This window comes from Myotis davidii, unplaced genomic scaffold (genome assembly GCF_000327345.1).
Source record: "Myotis davidii unplaced genomic scaffold, ASM32734v1 scaffold104, whole genome shotgun sequence".
NCBI lineage: Eukaryota > Metazoa > Chordata > Mammalia > Chiroptera > Vespertilionidae > Myotis > Myotis davidii.
This window is the reverse complement of record NW_006296625.1, coordinates 6,313,227-6,326,481: the sequence shown is the minus strand read 5'-3', so window position 1 is coordinate 6,326,481 and position 13,255 is coordinate 6,313,227. Positions and strand designations below refer to the sequence as shown.

Sequence of the window (13,255 nt, the reverse complement as noted above, 5' to 3'; positions counted from 1 at the left end):
GGCTGAAAGCAGGTATCTGGGGTTTATTTATCTTCTATAATTGAAACTTTGTTGCTTTGAGTGGAGCTCAGAGTTGGCTGGGAAGCTTGGCTTCCTCCATCACTGGAGAAACCAAGCCTCCTGCTCGCTTCAGCTCCATGGCTGCCTGCCGCCATCTCAGTTGGGTTAATTTGCATATAGTCGCTCTGATTGGCTGGTGGGCATGGCTTAAGGTGTAGCGAAGGTACAGTCAATTTACATGTTTGTCTTTTATTAGATTAGATCATACTGACATCATTGTCTAATTAGAAGATAAAATTAACTTTCAATAAATAAGAATAATTAAATGTTAAACTTTGATATTACTTAGCTCATGGTAAATACTGGAAACAAGGGTAGACAGCATAAATAGGTATATTAGGTCTAGACCTAAAACTCTGTTTATTAAATATAAGTCAATTGATCATTAACTTTCAGACATCTAATTTGTACACATCTTGAAGAAAAACATTAGGAACTGCCTGTAATCAAAAAGAAGACTGACTTGACTTATGACACAATGCACACCTGAATATGCTAGACCATGTTATAAATCTTAAATAATGTTTGTAAGAGTCCCTGATAGACTAAAAATACCCCACAATGGCCCTCATCCTACCATAGACCAGCAACTTTTCCTCCTCTCTTTCCTGCTAAATCTGAATTGCACAACCAACAGATACTATTCTTCCCCTTCTGAAAATCAACTATTCCTGAAGCAGGCTGAATGTTCTCTGACCTTTCTTGCTAAAGCTCTATAAAATCCTTACTCCTCCATCTCTCCTGGATTAGAACACTCTTTTGAATCATGCTCGGAGGCTAACATTCTGAATAAAGATTCATGCTGAAGGGAGTGATTATTAAAAGAAATAACTAAAGATTTTTAAATAATAGAAACAGTTAAATACACTACTTACACTTACTGAGCATTTATTATGTATCAAGCACCAACTAAATATTTTATATATATAAACATATTTAATCAAATGATACTATGGAAAAAAATTTTATATGACTAAATTTGCAGATCAGGAAAAATATGATATTATACAAAGATATAAGTGACCACATTTACTCAATAATAGGTTGTAGATCAACAACCAAAAAATATTAGAAAGAAAGTCAAAGATTTTTCCCAAAAGGCACCAGAACCAGGCAATTTTATAAGCAAAAAACTTATCAACAGATAATTGGTAGTTACCCAAACAGGTCTAGAGCATAGAAAAAATAAATTAGCCCAGTTCATTCTACAAGACTAGCATAGCTTGGCCCGTGTGGCTCAGAGATTAAACATCAACTTATGATGATTGATTCCCGGGTTTCGAGCTCGAGCCCCAGTGGGAGGCAGCCAATCAATGATTCTCTCATCACTGATGTTTCTCTCCCTTCTTCTCTGAAATCAACAACAACAAAATAAATATATATATATAAACAACAAGCAAAAAGATAGCATAATTCTGGGTCTCATACCTAACCAGGATGGTGAAGAAAGGATAAACTATAGACGAATTGTATATATACAAATATATATACATGTAAAGAGGTAACCATAGTCCAATTTTATTTATGAACAAAAATATCCTTTTAAAAATCTCCTAATTGAATCCAGCAAAATGCTGAAAGAATTAAACATCATGATCAAGTAGAATTTACCCCAGGTAGAAAAGAATTACTCATTATGATATTAGAAAATATGTTAATGAAATTCACCTCATCAAGAGATCAAAGAAGAAAAATCATATAATCATCTCACCAGATACCTAAAAACAATTTGATAAAATTCAACATCTTGGGAGAGGTGGGAGGAAAGAGCATTCTACTAAGTTAAAAATAAAGATAATTTCCTTAACTTGATAAAAACTACTGATCAGGGTCCAAGTTAAGAAAAGATGAGATATTCCTAACAAAGGGAAAAAATTAAAATGTCTCATCAACTCTTGGGAAAAAAATGAATTATAACTATCACTAGCTATAGAGGGTAAGGACATCTAAAATAATTAACTGAAATATTATTAGAGAATTGCATTAGATATCCAAGTGCATTATTAACATACAAAATTAAAAGCTGTGGGTGGGAAGAGATCAACCAAAGAACTTGTATGCATATATGCATAACCCATAGACACAGACAAGAGGGTGGTGAAGGCCTGGGGAGGGGGTCAATGGGGGGGAAACGGGGACATATGTAATACTTTCAACAATAAAGATTTTAAAAAATAAAAAATAAATTTAAAGCTTTTCTGTAAACCAGTGATAACCATTTAGAAAACAGTAAGAAAAATATCCTATATAAATAGCAAAAAAAAACACACAAAAAACCAACATGAAACATCTAGTAATAACCTTAGTAACAAATGTATCAAACCTAATGGAAATACCTACACAAGTTATTCATGGACATAAAGAAGTCTGAATAAATGGAACTAGCCATGATCTTGGAAATGAAGAATCATTACAGTGAAGATGAAAAATAAGAGGGGGATGTGGGGGGGGGACATTGTGTGTCTGTGTATTTTACCCTTTTTGTCATTTATTGTATTATATCTATATTTATATTTATATTTATATTTATATTTATACAAATAGGTTGAATACTGTTCTCAATGACAACCAGTACATGGGCATAGATATAATTGTGACATTTTCAGAAGGCAACATTAAATTGTTAGGATCTAGTTGTTTCAAGGTGGACTTCTATTAAACATACCAGTGAAGAACTTTATGACAAAACTCAGGGAAAAAAAATGTTTGCAAAATTCAACAACAGGCAAAATTCTGATACACAAGAAAATAAAAATGCAAGGCTTTTTATACTTAGTATTCCCAAGTGACATGTGTTACAAACATTTCCAGCTTTCCTTTTTAGCTTGTAGACTATAAATACTTACGTATTGGGTCTTGTCTCTGCCTAGTAACTGCGTCAATAATACCCTATCCTTCCAGTTTTTCACTAACTGCTATTTAGAGACTTGCAGTGTTTGGCTTCATCAATCACTTATTGTGCAGGGTTTAATCAAAGAACAGGAAGAAACAAGGATGGAATTAAAATATATAAGTTTATAGTTTTACTGTAAGAAACAGTGATCTATAATTTTCTCCTTCCACATGCCCAAATATATATATATATGGATATTTACTCCAACATAGTTTAGAATAGGCAGAATTTAGAAGCAATTCAAAATTCCATAAGGATAAATTATGGTACATCCCTCAAAATTGTATGAGCTAAAAATTAGCTAAATCTTTGTGCACTGAATTAAAATATGTCCAAAATGAATTGGTAAGAAAGCAAGTTACAAAATAGTGCTTACAGTATGATTTTATATAACTCAGTTTATATGTAAATGTGTTCTATACATTCACACACGTATATCAATGCAAATGCAGGGAACAGGTCTAGGGAAAGGAGAAGAATAGAGAAAAGGAACTTTCACTTTTCATTTTATAGTTCTATGATACTTGAAGCTTTTACAAAGAGTACATATGATTCATGACATTAAATTTTATTAAAACAAAAAATAAAACACTCTTTTCCATGTAGTATAAACTTAGTCATTGAGAATGCATCCAGTTAAATTAAGACAACGATCAAAAATAGACATCAGACTAATGCCCCTAATTAGTCTGAAAGTGCATGTGAATAATATAAGGAATATGCCAGAAGCACACAAAAATTCTACTGTGTCATATTCCACAAATATTTCAGTCTATCAGGTCAACCACAGAAGATACATGAACAAATTCAAAGGCAATTCTGCACTTCAAGTTAATTGAAAACCTTCTGATTCTTCTTGCTACTAGATCAGGCCTTTTCATCACAAAATAATAATCTGCATCCCCTGCCTGTTTTAGGTTTACAATAAATGCCACTCAACAAGGTTAAGACAGAACACACATGTACAATGTAAAGGTAGAAGTGAAAGGACAGTATGAAAAAAAACAAACTGTAAAAAAGTCTGTAATCAAATGAATGAAAACAAATTGACAGTAATAACATGTTTAAAAATATAGATAAAAGTCTGGTAGTATATACAACAAAAAGTCAATAGTAGCTGCTAGGGGATAGATTTATGAGCTCTTTTTGTCTTCTCTTTTGTGCTTTGCAAGAGTTCAACACGCATACATAAAAGACTGAAAAATAGCCATAATCTTTTAAACCTTCCTTGTATCCACAATGTTTCACAATGCGACTTGCCCATCCTTTGAAGTTGGACTGACCTGTGACTTGCTTTGGCCGACACTCTATTAGCAAGTGATGCGTGCTAGTTTCTAGCCTGTGCTTCAAGAACCTTGGATGCTGCTACTTGCCCCTGTGAAACCTCTGCTCCCACCGTGTGAACAAGACCAAGCTAGCCTGCTGGAGGATTAGAGACAAGTAGGCTACAGTTTTACCAGCCACAGCCCCAGATATTTGAGACAGCCCAGCTGAGACCAATAAATCCAACCCACGTGGCCTGCAATTGACAACTGATCTATGAGGAGTCTAGATGAAATCTGAGCTGGCCAGCTGAGCTCAGCCTAAACTGCAGGCCTGCACGTGAGCTATATAAAAAAGGTGTTGATTTAATCCATTAAATGTTAGGGGTGGCTTGTTTAGCATCAATAGCTTGCTGATAGAATATGACTTTTATAAGAAAAATAAGTGTGTTTAAAAAACAAAAGGCTTGTTAATTTCTAATTATAACATTGTTTACTCCACAATATTAAAATATTATATTTTCAGGTGTATATCTTTTTCTTTTCTTTATTTAAAATAACATTTTATTTTATTTCTTTTAATTAAATGTATTGGGGTGACATTAGTTAGTAAGATTATGTAGGTTTCAAGTGTACATTTCTATGATACGTGACCTGTGTATATTGCATTGTGCACCCACCACCCAAAGTCAAACCACCATATATTTGACCCATTAACCCTTTACTACCCTTCAACCCCGTTCCCTCTGGTAACCACCATACTGCTATGTCTATGAGTTTCAGTTCTGTTTTGTTTTTAATCATCATGTTGTCTTGCTACCATGTGTTTTTTTTGTGTGTGTTTTTCTTCTTTGTTGATTAAGGTATTACATATGTGTCCTTATCCGCCCCATTGCTCCCCCCAACTTGTGCCCTCAACCCCTGGTGTCTGTGTCCATTGGTTAGGCTTATATGCATACATACAAGTCCTTTGGTTGACCTCTCCCCCTTCCCACACCCTCCCCTGCCTTCCCTCTGAGGTTTGACAGTCTTATCGCTGCTTTTCTGTCTCTGGATCTGTTTTTGTTCATCAGTTTATGTTGTTCATTATATTCCACAAATGAGTGAGGTCATATGTTTATCTTTCTCTGACTGACTTATTTCTCTTAGCATAATGCTCTGGAGGTCCATCCATGATGTTGCAAATGGTAGGAGTTCCTTCCTTTTTACAGCAGCGTAGTATTCCATTGTGTAGATGTACCACAGAAATATTAGATTATCTCAACAGTACAATGGAACTACTTTATATTGAAGAATCCAGGTTCACATTTAGCAAACCTTTTCACTCCATCTATATATATAAAAGGTTAAGCGACCGTCCAACAAGAGCTATGATGCACAATGACCACCAGGGTGCAAACGCTCAACATAGGAGCTGCTGAGCTGCGGTGACTTGGCAGCGGTGGTTCTCAGGTGATGCACTCCGGAACCAAAGAGGAGGGAGCCTAATTTTGGGGTGCGTCACCCAAGAACCCCCTCTAGCAATCTGGGACCCCTCGGGGAATGTCGGAGAGCCGGTTTTGGCCGATCCCTGCAGACCAGGCTGAGGGACCCTACCTGCCAGAGGGACCCTGCTCACTCTTCAGACACCCTTTGAGCTGCAGCACTGCCCAGGTGCAGCCGACCGGAGAGGGACCATGGGAGGTTGGATCCAGGGCATGTCTAGCCCGTCTCACCCAGTCCCACTCTGCTGGCTACCTTATAATTAATTTCCTTTCAATGTACACAAATCTATGCACCAGGCCACTAGTCCTATTAACAAGTTAAGCACCCAGCCTGTTTTGTCTTCCAGACAGAAAATATAGTGTCAGTCACCTGTGACTGACTAGGCACTTAATGTGTTAATAAAAGTGCATGTGGATGTCATGCCCTCAAGCTGTGACGCCCTCAAGCTGTGACGCCCTCACGCCACAATGAACGATCCCCCAGGAGGCCGTGTGCACAGTGGGTGCGAGTGGGTGGGTGGGGCTGCGTGCGAGCGCAGGTGGGCTGGGACTTGACGTTGCATGCATGGCATGGAGGCAGGGCCCGGGGCTCCATGTGGTGCGGAGGTAGGACCCCCAGCTCCATCCTACCTCTTTGGGGCAATCCATCGCAGGGCTCCTGCACTGTAAGAGGGCACAGGCCAGGCTGGTGGACCCCCCCACGAGTACATGAATTTCATGCACCAGGCCTCTAGTATATAGATAAAAGAACTGGTGTGTGACAAAATTTGTTTTAATTACCTATCAAAGATTAATGATAGAACTAACTTATCCCTGGAAAGAACAGTCACCTCAAGCACCAAAGACATTAAGAAATTTCTCTGTGCCAGGTTGGATACTCAGCGCCTTTAAATCTACTCATTCATCCATTTCATCTTTAAATCAATTTGATGAGCTAAGTATTGTCATTGTCCTGGTGGTACAGGTGTGAAAACTGAGGCATAGAAAGGTTAAGTTGCTTGCCAAAGTCACCTAGCTAGTAACTAATAGAGCAGTCTTTCAAATTCAGGCAATCAGGATCCAGAACCCATGTTCTTAATAATGTTATTAGACTGAGGGCATAGGGATGAAGATGAGGAAAAGAGCTGACTGGCTACTTGATGTGTCCAAACATAATGAAAACAGATCATCTTAAGGAAATTAGGAACCATGTGAAATTAAGCAAATAAAAATAGAGAAAAATGCATTGTGTTCAGAGAAAACAATTGTATACCAAAGGGGAGATGAAAAAATGCTTTATTTATTTATTTTGTTGTGAATCCTACTGTTATTGTAACAGCAATGTAAACACTAAATAATGGTCTGAAAAATTTACACTGTAACTCTAGGAAGCTATTAGAGAAAATTTGCATATGTTGAGGCAAGGATAGCAGCTGCTGGGGAAAAGGTGAGACAAAATAACTAATAGGGAGATAAAATGTTAACCAGCAGTTTAAGCATATTATTTACAAATATGATAATAATTTACTAAAAGAATTGAAAAGGCTTGCCTATGAGGAAGAAGCATGCATTTGTTACAAGATATATTATCTGGCTGTTTAAAATCTGTAAAAGTATTATTTCAATTTAAAAACTAATTAAAAAATATAACATAAACTAAATTCCCTCTCATTACTGGATCAAACAATTCTCATCATGACTGTACCTACTATTAATGTACCAGCCTGCATAAATAATCAGCTTAATGATGCCAACCAAAACAAATTTAAATGTGAAATACTAATTCCTCGCTTTTGTGTATACTGCTATTGGGCAAAAATACCTTCAAAGTCATCTCAACTTATACATAATTAGTGTATCTGCTAATAAGAAAAAAGGAATCAGCATCATTATGACCTATTTTTGCCTGAAAGGATAATTTAAATTCTGGAAATAAATCAGCAAGAGGCTTTTAGTCTTACTTTTTTTCTCTCTAGAATAACCATGGATAAAAACCATGGTTACTTCGATATCACAAGTGTCATCAATCATTCAATTAAATAACCAAAGAGTTCAAGACATGCAAGAACAGCTTCTCCACAAGATGTCTATATTTCGTAATGTCTCACTGACTCACTCTTTTTGAATCATAACTATTTTGTACATTTTGATACTGTCTTCCTTATCTATCTTTACTAAGCAACCCGCTGCCATTTTTAAGTTTATTTCTATTTAAATGCCATAAACATAAATAATCCAGAAATATAAGCTATAGTCTGTCTAAATTTAGAAATTTTATATCTATGATATCTTCAAAATAAGTAGAAGAAAATAGCTGCATTACCTATTTTCACTTCATCTTTATAGTTTATAAAGTTAATGGCTGAACTAAAAGTTGTACACCAGACCTGTGAGTCACCACAGCACAGATGTTTGAATATAGAACACTACATGGAGACCAGGTCCTAAAATGAGAGAGTCAGAGAGGTCTGGAACAGTGCAATGGGCAGTACTGTCCGTTTGCCAGTTTTATCCCTCTCCCCAAAATGTAGGAAAGCTACATTTCTCAGCTATCTTTACTTCTAGATGGGGACATGTGACTAGGCCCCTAAAAGCAGCATGAGGCAGACATTCCCAAACCCCATCTGTGACTGCACTGGACTTGTGAAATGTATAGTTTTTATAACTCTCGAAGAAGCAAATTAATCCTATGCCTATACACTGTAATATAAGGAATATACTACCTTAATGAAGAGCTACTGATGGTATATATTTTCATTCAATTAAAAAGTAAATCATTTTAATTGTGGGAGAATAGCATAGGTCTTGGCATGAAACTAGACCACTGGAAGAATTTGTTTCACTTATGCCCTCCACTCAATAAATATTTAAATGCGTTGCAACATATTGTAATGTTAGAAAGAGAGCAGCTTTGGGTCAGAACATATTCATTTAACCCTAACTCTATCACTTAGTTCTCTACGAGCAAGTTTCTTAAGTTCTCTGAACTTCAGTTTCAGGGTCCCACCACCTCATGGGGCTTTTGTGAAGATTACATGGAACCATTTTCACCATATGTGCCCAATACCTGGGTTTGAAAATGGGCTTTGAGCAAGTTGCTTAACTTTCCTAATGCTCAAGTTCCTATGGCAGTGACAGAATTTTTCTGATGAGGTTGTTGTGAGAATTGAAATAGTCTAATTGTCTACACAACATAGCACTGTGTCTAGTACATAAGTGTCCAAGCAGTGCTTAAAGATGAGGCAGATACACAAATGGTTTACCTCAAGCCCCTCAACAACATTGTGAGTACCATTATGTACTATTAAGTACTATCCTATATAATAAAAGGCTAATAGGCGGGGCGGGGGGGAGGGGGGCGCCAGTCGCTGTCATCAGGGCAAGCCTCTGGTGGTTACTGAAAATTCTTTGCTCCCGTGCGCTGCAGTCCTGCCCGGCACTTGCACCTGCTGCCGGCCCTGCTCTACCCGCTGCTGGCACCGGAGCTGCCACTTGCACCTAGCGCCAGGCACTGGCCCCAATTGCCCCTGAGGGCTTCTCCTCCTCCCTTGCTCCTGAGGGGCAATTGGGGCAGCAGCCACCACTTGCACCTGCTGCTGGTGCCAGCTATCAGCGGGTGCGAGCGGGATTGGCAACATCAGTGTGTGGGAGCAGCGGTGGCGGGATTGGGGCTGCCAGCAGATAAGGGACGGGGGGCAGTGGTGGGAGGGGCCAGGCAGAGGCACAGACCGTCCCTGTGCCCACCATAGCCTTTCAAGGTGCATGAATTTGTGCACTTGGCCCCTAGTTAAGTATAAATAGATGGGGTTCCGAATGCAGCTATTAGGACAAACGTAGCATTTATATTATGTTCATAAAAGATTGCCGCTTATTGTGCTAGTCAAACTAGGGATATTTTCATCTTAAGAGAGAAGCATCTTTGCTCTAACCAAGATTATGTATTTTATCAGTCAAGATTATTCAATTTAGTAAAGTCTACAGGGGACTGAAACTCAAAGGAAGTTGAACCTAAAATGTGATTAATAAGTTTCCCCCAGAATCTTCCATTTATCAACGGAAGATTAAAGGAATAAGAATAACAAGGAACTTTAAGAACTAATCTAACGAAATGGTGAAAATTTTCACTTTTGATTTCTATATCTCTCCTTCCCTCCCATCTTCAATAAACATATCTGCTTGGCCTCACAATCTTCCACTAGCGACTCTCATTAAGTGATAGGGGACTTGGCTTCAGTCTCACATTATCCCAGGCAAACCACACATAGAAAGGACAACTCTATGTACATGTATAAAATCCCAAGGAAGTCATAAAGCTGGGCTTGAGTCACATGTCCATTACATAATATCATACAGGATGACTAGCAGCCCCTTAAAGACCACATGGAGAGGGGTAAGAGTAGTGGCCATAGGAAAAATATGTCCTACAAGGAAAATAATGGACCAATAGATGCCAAAAGATGAACTAATGAGAGAAAGATGTGTACTACAACTATAAGCTAAAGCCTTGGAAAAACTATAATGGAATCAATCTTGAACAGTATTTACTGACATAAATTATATAGACATAGATAAAAATTATACATTAGAGGAAAATTCTTTGAGTTAGCAAATTAACTTTTATGGATGCCTTATACTTTAGCTTCCTAAGGAACTCTTTATCTAATATCCTATTTACTTCAGGAATTATGTATAGAATCGACTCTAGACTTGGGAAAATCACATCTTACCTAATGATGTTGGAGAGAAAAGCAGTTAATAGTTGATACTTTCCTAAAATATTTCCTACTGTATCACTCTAGTCCTGATGAAGCAGAATGGCAAACATATAACAGAGAATCACTTTTCTGTCCACAAAATTCTGTTAATGAACATTATTAGAATATGCACTCATCTCTGTTCCTTAAGTATATTTACTCACTCCCCCTCCATACGCAACATCTTTCATATTTTCCTTCTCTTTATTTCTCTAGACTATATTCTGGTCATTTCTTTGGCTTTATCTTCCAGTGTACTAATTCTCCCCTTATCTGTTTAAAATGTCTGGTTAAACTACCGGGGGGGGACACATATGTAATACCTTTTGTAATACTTTAAGCAATAAAAATAATAATAATAAAAAATAAAAATGTCTGGTTAAACTACCAGAGATTATCTTTTCCTTTCACTTATATTTTTCTTTTAATATACAGAAGAGTCCTGGTACTCTGACAACTGAGGAGCCACTGCCTCAGCCATGGACTGGCAATCTGGATATTTATGTGAGAGAAATAAAATGTCCATTTAACTTACAGCCTTATTATGGGGTAAGCCTAACTAATATATCTAATTGTTTTTGGGATTGCCTAATTCATGAATATTTCTATATCATCCCACAAATAACATGTAAGGACTTATGTGCATCGATTTTATAAACATTGCCTTGAACTATTCAAAAGTTATCTTTACTTATACTCAACTACTTTCCATTTAGTTAACATTACTGAATAATTAACCTAACTGAGCTATTATGTAATGAATACCACTCCCAATTATTTTCACAAAGAATTATCAGCCTGGTATTTATAATATAATATACATCTACATTTATTATTCAATGAGCCTTCACAATATGAACCCTTTTTTCAAAAATCTAAATGTAAACAGCCGTTATCTTTAGTCTCAAAGATTTTAACTATTTCTAAGTGTATGTTGGAAATTCAAGAAGAAAGACTGTAAGAAAAAAATCCATTAACTGATTATTTACAAACTGGAGGCCTGGACCATGAGGGCCAGACCAGGCTCAGGGGTCCCCTCAGCCCAGTCCGCACTCTCTCACAGTCCGAGAGCCTGGGGGATGTCCGGCTGATGGACATCCTTAGCTGCCACAGAAGCGGGAGAAGCTCCCCCCAGCCCCAGCTGTGAGCCATGACCCCGGCTTCTGGCTGAGCGGCACTCCCCCTTTGGGAGTACACTGACAACCAGGGAGCAGCTTCTGCATTGAGCGTCTGCCCCCTGGTGGTCAGTGCACATCAGAGCGACTGGTCGTTCCGCCATTCAGTCGATTTGCATATTACCCTTTTATTATATAGGATACCAAAAGTTCTCCTATTGCTGCTACTTAGAAATCATCAAGCTACTCTGGTCTTTGAAATTAAAGCACCTTCTTTTATAGATCCATTTGATTGTCAATACAGACATGTCTTCCATGAGGTACCTCAGATACTTGAATCACAATGCTCCATTTCTTTTCATATCATACCAAACAAGTGGAAGTTTGGCATTTACTTCACTGTGAAGCAGACCTGAGAGATTAGCTCACACAGGTAAAGAAGAGCTGGCTGCATGCAGACAGCAATTGAAGAATCAGTGTCAGACCAGTCAGAGCTCCCCTCCACCACACCCTACCCGAAAAAAGCAAAAACCAGAATATGGTCAGCTGCAAGATACTGATTCAAACCAGAGGACAACTCAAAGAAAACCATGTGTTAAAAGCATCCCCACAGATTGGCCCTAATCGCTGGCCAGGTCTAGGGACCCTACCCAGCCACAAATTTCAGGCACCAGGTCTCTAGTCTATATATATAGACTAGAGTCTATATATATAGACTCTATATATATATAGAGCCTAAGTGACTGTTCGATCCATTTGACCATTCAACCAGTAGGTATGATGCACACTGACCACCAGGAATAGACACTCCGACCAGTAGGTTACCTTGCTGCTGGCCCTATCCACTGAGGGTTCCGGATTTGATTCCAGTCAAGGGCATATACCTTGGTTGCAGGCTTGATCCCTGGCCCAGTAGGGGCAAGTGTGAGAGGTAACCAATCGATGTGTCTATCTCACATCAACGTTTCTGTCTCTCCCCCTCCTTTCCACTCTCTCTAAAAATCAATGGAAAAATATCCTCAGGTGAGGATTAACAAAACAAAACAAAAATATCATATGTACAGGAATGTCCCTAGCTTAACTCAAGCTCTGAGGTAGGCTACACAAACACACACACACTCACACTCACACAAAAAGTCTTTGTACAAAATAGTCAAAAACTAACAAAGTATGATCTGTTCATACTTAGCAATGAAAAAGGAATAAACTACTGATATAAGCACCGATATGAATGAATCTGAAAAGCATTAAGTTGAACAAAGGAAGTCAAACACAAAAGAACATATATAGCACTGTGTGATTTCATTTATATAAAGCCCCAAAATGTGCAACAACCTATGGTAATAGCAAGCAGAAAGTGGCTAAGTTTGGGATAGGGATAATGGGCTGGCAGGGAAGACGAATTAATGCATTATTTCTGAAATGATGGAAATGCTCTATGTCAGTGGTTCTCAACCTTCCTAATGCCGTGACCTTTTAATACAGTTCCTTATGTTGTGGTGACCCCCAACCATAAAATTCTTTTCATTGCTACTTCATAACTGTAATTTTGCTGCTGTTATGAATCCTAATGTAAATATCTGATATGCAGGATGTATTTTCATTGTTACAAATTGAACGTAATGAAAGCACAGTGATTAATCACAAAAACAATATGTAATTATATATGTGTTTTCCGATGGTCTTAGGCGATCCCTGTGAAAGGGTA

At 37.8% G+C, this 13,255-nt stretch overlaps 1 protein-coding gene across 1 annotated transcript in view; it reads right to left on the bottom strand.

Moving 5' to 3' along the window:
• Positions 1–13,255, bottom strand: part of BCKDHB (branched chain keto acid dehydrogenase E1, beta polypeptide) — a 67,125-nt gene that overhangs the window by 10,535 nt on the left and 43,335 nt on the right. The window lies entirely within an intron of this gene.